This window comes from Scophthalmus maximus, chromosome 10 (genome assembly GCF_022379125.1).
Source record: "Scophthalmus maximus strain ysfricsl-2021 chromosome 10, ASM2237912v1, whole genome shotgun sequence".
NCBI lineage: Eukaryota > Metazoa > Chordata > Actinopteri > Pleuronectiformes > Scophthalmidae > Scophthalmus > Scophthalmus maximus.
In genome coordinates, this window is record NC_061524.1 from 8,778,549 (window position 1) to 8,786,859 (window position 8,311).

Below are 8,311 nucleotides of genomic sequence, written 5' to 3' on the forward strand. Positions count from 1 at the left end.
GATCTACACCTCTCCCATGTGGTATGTATTTGACATGGGTTGGGGTGGGGGTTGCAAGCTCGGCACTGGTCCCCTCCACTGTCCCAGACTCGGGGCTAAATCATGTGGGCAGACATATCCGACCTGTCCCATCTGGGCCTGCTTATCTCTCACTTTGTGGAGCAAGGTCTGGCTGTCAATCAGAGCCTTCATCCGCGGATACAGAAGGAGGTGTCGGAGCTGAGATATGAAGACAAGGTGCAATATGGGGGATGGGAAGCGAGATGATTTCTTTACATCTCTGGGTTCAAAAGCGTTGGGATTGACAGCGTGGTCAATTTACGTCTCAAGACCGTAAACAGTGGGCCTCTACAGTACTGTATGTCATGTGTGTAATGCACAGTAGAGAAATACAGTAGGCCCGGTTGGCATGTTTCCAGGCCACTAAAGTTCTGTAAGTGGGAGAGTGGGAGAGACGGAGGGAGTGGGGGTATTTGAGATATAAGCAGCAGGTTGAATTTTATACAGTTTTCAGTGGACGCATTCTTCTACAGTGAGTGTATGTGTGTTTGTGCTTCACCAGGTGCCTGGAATGCATCTGGACTAACAGGCAATATTTCACTCATATGGTCCTTTGTGTTGCTGAGTACTGCACATTTAAGTCAGCAAAGAAAGCTGGAGGATAACAAATGTTAACTTAAGGCCTCCCTAAAACAATACCCCTCTCTGTATGACTGAAGAGTTCACCAACGGGCTGTCATTACATTGTTTTGAATTTATATTCCCCAGTGGTGCAGTTCACTGACGCATTCAGATACCAAACCAAAGGAATGTTTCACATTTCTTGCAGATTATACTGCCCTGCCTCGAGGTAGCTAAACATTCATTAGTCATTGAATTCGACTTAATCAGCTCCACATAATTGTGTGATCAGCAACAGTAACGCCCCTGGAATGTCAGTGTTATCGTTAAAAGTGCATTTTGCGCTGATGACCGGCACTGTGATTAACAGCACCACGGGGTGTGTTTATCCTTTTCCCCAGTACTGCTTACATTTTTGAATCCAGAAATAGCCTCGTCATTTAAATCACGGCATATATTTCTCTTCCGTTTAAGCATTTCCTTCCTCTCAGCGCTTTACGACAACGGAAGAAAATAGATACATATTCTTGAGTCACCAGTATTATATGACAGCCCAGCAGCCCAAAATACACAAAATATGCATGGTTCAAAACAGACAGGGTGTGGAACAATTTTTTTATCTCATGATAAATAATAAAATAGAAATATTGGGGATAGAGGAGCATAATAAGCTATATATTCCGTTTTAAGATACTTCCATAAATTGTAATCTTTCTTCAAATAATAGCATTACATAGTGGAAATTAGGGGGAAAGGGAAAAAATTAAGTTTACTATTTTCCCTCTCAAACTCAATTTTCTCCCAATATTTCATCTTCCTGTTTGCTTCCACTGCCTTTCCAAATGTATCATAACTCAAAAAGGCGGAGAGAGAGTGAGAGAACGAGAGAAAGGAAGGGAGAAAATAAAAGAGAAAAAAAAAGAGTAAGAAGAGAGGACAGAAATAGTTGAGGGTGTGTAGGCCCTGCTCTGACCACTGGCATGCATGAGGAAGCAGCCTCCATTCCACCGGCCAGCGGATGGTTTAGAGACACTACAGAGCTCACAGCTCAGCAGCCCACATGCAAGTCCACTGGCTTTCCCCACCCTCGGCTATTCTGGGCCTCTCTGCCACTGTGGTGGCTTTCACTCAGCAACCGCACAAATAAAGCCTGAGAGAGAAAAATATGAGAGATGGAAGCTTCGGGCGATGAGGGGACGATTCGCATTGTTCACTGTGTCTTGTTTTTTTCTTCACCTCTTGCCAACATACAGTTTTTTGAGGTGATTTACGGGACTGCGGCATCGCCGAGACAAAGACGTCCCGCAGCAGGTTACAGTGTGTTGGCCACAGCATCACCAGCGACCATGCAGGATAATTCCAGTTTATTCCAACTTGGATTTTACTGTTGTCATTTCTATTTTTTATGATTATATTGATAGCCGCAATAATCGCTGAATTGGGGCAATATATGACAATATCAACAATTAAATCTGACAGGGCAAGAAACTTGACATGGTAAAATATTCAGAATAAATCAAAAGATTAGCAAGATTATCCAAACGACTTCATCAGGAGATATAACCAAAACTCAGCTCACACAACATGTTTGTACTATAGTAGCGTAAAACTGTGTCTGTGTACGGCTATGTTTGGAGCCAGATTTGAAGAACTGGATGTTTGTATTGAAAAAGTGTTTGATCGATTTTGGTGGTTTAAAGATCCATTCATTATTTTTTTATTGTTTGTCTTTTGGAACTGGTGGGCATTTTAAGTCTAAATGTCAACAGTTAGTCTCCATAGGGAGTGCTTGAAAGTTCACCTTTTTAGCTTTCCTATATTCAAAGGCAATGAAAATTGTGAGACCTGTCCTCCTGAAAAAATAGCCCATATTACAATCTGTCATGTTTTATTGTTGGGTTATTATTTTAACCCAAATCACCGTCTCTCCCCAAAGATAACAACATCATTTTTGTGCCTAAATGTAAACAAACTGTGACTTGTTGGAATTTGTTGTTTTTCAAGTTACTTGAAAACTGTAATGGATTACATATTAATCACTATATATTAAAACAACATAATTCAGCTGCAGCAGAATCTGTTTTCTTTTACTGTTACTCAGCTTAATCTTTCCCTGCAGTTCTAGTCTTATGTCTTATTGTTTGCTTCAACTTTCTCATTTTTAATTTCTTTCTGACTTCCCAGTTGGGGCCATTTGATTATGAAATGATTATTTTCTTTCAATGATCAATTGTCTTGTAATGTCTTTTTGGGTATAGTAATTCTTGGTCAGGGAGTAGCTCCATATAGCCACACCCTTGCTCTGCTTTGCTCTCATCTGTTTTGTATCCAGTGTTACAAATCACCACACAATGGCGGGACATCTGTTTATTGGTGTATCGCATTACATGAGCAATGATAAATGATGTAGCACAGTATACTCTTACAACAAAATGTTATTTAAGAGAGGTTTTATACCTGTAAGGTCACCAGGGGCAATGTCTAAAATATTCCACACAACAATAAGCAGATTTATTCTGTGGAGCATCCATGAAATGTCATATTGCTATTTCGAACCCTCATAACTCTTGCTTTTACTATCTTGCGTTTTACATAGAACACAAATGTTTCTTTATTTCCTCTGTAAGGCCTCAGACAATACAAGCCTGTGCTTGGATGCTGGTGCAGTTTATTGTGTTATGGACAATAAACAATCTTCTCAACCTTCAACTGAACTTTGGGTAACTTGTGCGTTGACACAACCTGAAGGAAGTTTGCTTTATGAGAATGACTTCAACTAAACTCTGCTTTCATTACCATCAGGAAAGAAAATAAATTCCACAGCTGACTGATGAGAATGCATCATATTCTGTGATATCTTATGGTCCGACAGTAGTTCTCCTTCTAAGACTCACTTCACTTTTATGTGCTGGACACGTACTGTTCCCCCCCTTTGAGAAATGATTAATTATTGATCAAAAGAAAATGTAGAAAGAAGCAACAAAACCCACCTCTCTTTGAAGCTGAAGGGTGGTCTACATCAGCGTCTCCTGGGGCTACTGCAGACTCCGAGCTACTTGTCCTCTCTCGCTGTCTTTTATTTCATGTTGTAAGGTGCAACAGTTTTTGAGAAACTCTGTGCCATCTCTGTGAATGGCAATGCTGGCCCGTCGATCCACAACTTTGGTCCAGAACAAATCTCAACAACTAGCAAAGAATTATAGATTTCCATAAAGCTTTGAACTCACATTCATAAATCACAGACAGTGATCATCTCACTTTTCCTGCATTTAAAATACAATGGAAATTCATGAGCATTGACATGTTGAACATATATTAAGAAGAGTCTCGTTTGGCATTTCGTAATCACCGTGTACTGGTCTAACAGAGGGGAGCAGACATAATGTAACTACCCTAATAGACGTGACTCAGGCTTGCCTCACCTTCACATGCAGCGATGCAGCCTGGGTAATGTGTCTGGAAGAGCCGACTTACAGCACAGACTGTGTTTAAAAGCAGATTACGTTGATCTCTGGCTCATACCACCGTTAACCACAAGGAGCTGTTGTCGTCTTGGCCAATGCAGATAGATGATGGAGCGCGTCAGGGCACAATATGCTGAGCGGGACAATGAGCAACATCTGTTTTAATGCATATGGTTAAAAGGCCAACCTGTGCTCCTCACCCTCAATTAATCCTCCCAGGAGGATCTCAATACTAGTTATTTGGTCGCCACCTGGTGGCCATGCACTGCTTGCAACTAAAAAGTGCTTATTTCCTCATGTGCTCCATCAATGACTACAATAATACTACAGAATTATGATGAGGGCGGTCATTAGGCGGGACATGTATCTACTTTTATTGGGGTTACCTAAGAATCAAATCCTGACCATTTATTTTTCAAATCAAAACATTCTTATATCTCATTGAAGAGATACACTTTAAAAGCTGATGTGCTGACTTTGTGGCGGAAGAGCAATGGGAGGTTGTGTTCTCACAAACTGTTCCACCTTTTGGAAAAACAAAAAAATATGTATTGTGATGGACAAAGATCTCTTTAGAAAAATATGCAGACAAAGTTGTTTAAGTGATCCGTATCTACTTATGGAGGAATGCGTGATGTCTGATGCCATGACTAATTATACATGCAGCAGAGGACAGGGAGGAAGGAAGAAGTCATTTACCAAGACGTCACCGATGTAATCTTCTGACCTCAGATTTTCCTAGCATTCATCAGTTGTCACCACTTTGTCGCTATATTCACTTTTTGAGCTATGGTAGTTTCGCAGTATACGCAAAGCCTTTGTACATATAATATTTTATCAAAATGTCAGTCCATTGTAAGACAGCATGTACACTAAAAACTGATTGATCCAAAAGTGGCCCTTGAGGGGAACCACTTCTGATGCTACATACCAACCATTTTTTAAAGGCCCTGTACATAAGCCACTTACTTTCTTATGTACAATATACAGAATGTCCCATTAAGCCAAAACTGCATGAGGATGGATTTTAATACTGATAATTTGGTTTTGAAAATAAATCAATAATATAAAAAATATATAATATGAACCCCCCGCGACCCTTAAATGGATAAAGCGGTAGACGATGAATGAATGAATGAATATAATATGAAATACTAATTGTCTATTCATAAATACAGTAAAAGACATTGAGAAATCCACCCCAAGATTCTAAAACAACATAATTCTTTTTTCCTGCAATAAAGGAAAATAATATATAACAGAAGACTACATACGTGATGGTGTATTGTTGCTGCTGTGTTAAAATAATGCAGTGTGAGCAAACACTGCATTTTCCTACCCTGCCTCATTGATTGTGTAAGTAAGCAAATGATAAATGGTTAAACGGAACTGTTCTATTTGCTAAGAAAGAGATGACTAATATACCTGACAAACTATAACATGTGCTGCAAGTCAGTGACGAGTTCTCCGGTTCTGTGAATTGGATGCATGTCACAAGGAGATTATGAGGAGACGGGCATGGAAGTTTGCATCTCTGTTTGGGGTTACCTTCTTCTGCAAGCAGATCCGTTCAAAACAGACTATTGCAAAGTCTCTGTCCTGCTCAAGAATGACTGAGCCAAACCTGGGAAACCTACTGCGAGTAGCATCCTTATCACTAACATCTGATATCAGCAGCACGCCAAAGAACAGCAGTTCCAGTCATCGCATGAGAAAGGTTTGTGTGATGAATGATTAGTGTGGTACACCACTACTCTCACAAACCAAACATACACATCTGATGTGGAGTCTGAGATGATAGTACCTTCAAATTCATTATTACAGTTTTTCTCGATTGCTTATGAAACTGGGATCCACTTGATCTTCATCATCACCTTCTGTTTTATACCAGATGTCTTCTCTTAAAAATGTCTTTACACAGTTTTTCGTTGAGTTGACACATTTTCACAACCTCTTTCAAATCAGTTGACACATATCTCGAACAAAGACCTGAACTCTATTGGTTTAACTGTGCCAAACAAAAAAAAAAAATCTATTTTTGGATGCTAGACTTGCATGAGCATGAATCTCTAATGCACCTGTATGCTTTGAACAAATCTTCAATCAGCAGACAGTCTTGATCCCACAAGAGTTCCAATGAATATAACTGTGAGTGATACAATTAATTAATGTTATAGGTCATATATGTCATTTATTTTAAAAAATGCTTTGAAAATGAATAATCTTGATATTTTATATCTCAGTGTCACACACATCACAGTTACAAATTCTAACTTTAAAAATATATCAAGTTTGAGCCAAATGTATATATAATTTAAAAAAAAATATATATATAAAGTATATATGACTTATGTGGAAGTAATGAAATTGGTAATTGTAACTATTCATGTTGTAGACCATAGAGCTCACATTCTGCCAAACCAGGGTGCAGCGAGTGTCAGACAGGGCGAACAGGGTTTTAATAAGGTAAGTAATGATCTGGTTCTTGTTTTTTGATGATTTTTTAAGCGGAAAAACAAACTAGACATGCTACACAAAGTTAAATTGAATTAACCATGAACTGACTGAACTGTTAACAAAGATAACCTCTGCTGATACTTCAGTTCTTTGCTTCCACAAAGCCAACTAACATGATGAGGCTCATTCTGACCAAATTTTAAGATGGACAAACCACAGGATAAACTAGTATTTAGTTAATTTATCTAAAAGTTTTATTTACGAAAAAAAGAAAGTAATTTGTTCTAATGCACTGCACGTCTTTTGTGGAAAAACTGTGTTCTTTGTTAAGAGAACACTGGACATTTGGTGATCTTGTGATGTCCACAAAAGACGTAATATCTAATGTAATACATAAACAAAACATGTTTATTAATTTCGATTACTGCTGATTTGGTACTTTTTAAATGAACCTTTTATTTTCTTTATTATTATTACTTATTATTAATGCCTTTTCATATGTGGCATTATTTATTTATGTCCTTTAGCTTTGTCTCTTCCCATTCATGCGGTGTTAGAAAGTTTAGTCAATGCCAGACATGGACTTCCTCCTACAAACTAGTGAGAAATATCTAATTTTATGTTTCTTTTTATCCATTGCTTTCCCAGTGATGTTACCACTAAATGCAATGCAATCTATTTTGACGTGATTTGTTTTTTTCTAGGTTTCAAAGTTTAGGAACCACTGAGGTAGACTACAGTATATTTTACTAGGATAGGTTGAGGAAAAATATTCATGAACACTAACATATGGTCATAGTCTAATGAATGGTGACACGCTTCAAGCCAGTGACATACAGTTGCTGATTTGCTTGTTCGGCCTCAAGATAAGAACATTGAGGGCCTGCACCTGAGATAAACATCAATAGAGCAAGTGTAGGCCCATGGGTTGGACATCCCCAATTCCTTACACACACTAGTTGAATGATACTGGGAGTTCTGTTATGCAACACTTGCCAAAATCTTTATGACTGAATGAATCTTTAAACAATCTGTAAACATGGTTAGTTTTCCTTCCACTGAGGCAGGCTTACATTACTGACAGGGAACAATTGGGCTTCACACTCTGTCAGTAGTCCCGATAGTAAAGCCTTATTTAACCATGATTCTTCTCCCATGTAATGTTTGACAGCTGCAATGGGCTTATTTCTGTGCAAATCTGAGGCCGCTTTTGTTTCATCGCCTGTGGTATGAGAGCTTGTGCAGATGTGTTGTGGGTGGATAAAAATGACAGTGTTGACAATATCTCCTTATCTGCTGGCTTTGACCTGATGGGTGCAAGGCCATGGCTGGATGCACCTCCCTTATCACCATATCTACATCTGCAGTTCCAACCCAGAGGCACTGGCCAATGTTTTTTTTTTAAAACACCGCCATGTCTCCAGGTTTCAGGTGGGCTTTTTGTTTTCTGTGCAAGCAGAATGCAGGCTGTGGGCTAAGGAACAATACTGTGTTCAGAGAGCAGGGACGAAACTGCACGTAGCGATCCCCACATCATGTTATGCAAGGGAACTCCCTGTTACCCCTGTTTCAAAGCTACAATGGCTTTCAACCTTTCAGTTGGAGTTCACACACCTTTGCCAAGTCACGTGATCCTCCTAGAGAGGGACCACTTACGTCTTTTCATTATTTAATTTATTTATTCATCATTTAATCTTAACCAAACTGTTAATCATGAATTAGTTCATATTTGTGGATGAATATGATGAGATGATAAAAAAACTCTCACA